The 974-nt window shown below is 40.1% G+C and overlaps 1 non-coding gene across 1 annotated transcript; it reads right to left on the bottom strand.

Moving 5' to 3' along the window:
• Nucleotides 1-580: 580 nt before the first annotated feature.
• On the bottom strand, nt 581-699 carry LOC138360447 (5S ribosomal RNA). Its single transcript, XR_011226395.1, has one exon. It is a non-coding gene; the product is annotated as a 5S ribosomal RNA (ribosomal RNA).
• Between the last annotated feature and the right edge of the window lie 275 nt (nt 700-974).

Genomic DNA, 974 nt, shown 5'->3' on the forward strand with positions numbered 1-974 from the left:
GTGGTGATTGGGGTGGTGGTGGTGGTGGTGGTAGTAGGGGGGAGGGGGGGGGGGGGGGAGGGAAGGGGAGGGGAATGATGGTCTGTGGATTCGTTCTCCGTACCCTTTACATATAAGCAAAAATATGCCTTCTTGTGGGTATAGAAACATTAACACAAATTATATCAGTAACTGATATTGTAGCCTTTTAAACAGAAAAGATTTGTACATACAAATACTTTTTAATTATCATTTATTTGTGGAAATGGCATTTACGTCATTAAATTGATACCTCAGCATCAAGCTTGTGTCCTGCAGCAGTGGTCCAGTGGTAAAGTGTATATAAGTGATGCGTATTCTTGGAGTTGCGAGTTCAAACCCGGATTAAGCTATATATATATACAACATGTTTTGTTTTGGTTGTTTGTTTTTGTATAAAGCCTCACACAATATCTATATTAAGCGAGTTTGTTTTAAACATGACATACATATTAATTCATTTTACCAGGCCTTATTCCACACAACTCCGTGAATTTCCCGTGGAGCCAGCCATTCAAACAAAAACAAACGAAACAAAACAAAACAAAACAAAAAACATTATTGCCAACAGCATTTGGTGTTCCCAGGCGGTCACCCATCCAAGTACTAACCAAACCCAACGTTGCTTAACTTCGCTGATCGGACGAGAAGCGGTGTTCTCAACGTGGTATGGCCGTTGGCATGAGACTGCCTACACATTGTGGCTAATAACCAACTCTTTTAAGTCATCGCGGCAGGATACGGACCTGCTTGTGGTGTCTTAATGGTAATTGTATCCTAACATATTTTTGTCTCCTTGGCATGGATATTTAACATCGTTTATTCAGTCTTGGGTTTATGTTCTTTCGCCATTTACAGACATTTTACATCTACCTACTTCCTCAGCCTGCCCTGCCAATTTCTAATGAATTTGTGGATTTTCTTTTGTAATACAAACATGTGTGTGCTCATCTGCT

This window comes from Procambarus clarkii, unplaced genomic scaffold, assembly GCF_040958095.1.
Source record: "Procambarus clarkii isolate CNS0578487 unplaced genomic scaffold, FALCON_Pclarkii_2.0 HiC_scaffold_110, whole genome shotgun sequence".
Classification (NCBI taxonomy): domain Eukaryota; kingdom Metazoa; phylum Arthropoda; class Malacostraca; order Decapoda; family Cambaridae; genus Procambarus; species Procambarus clarkii.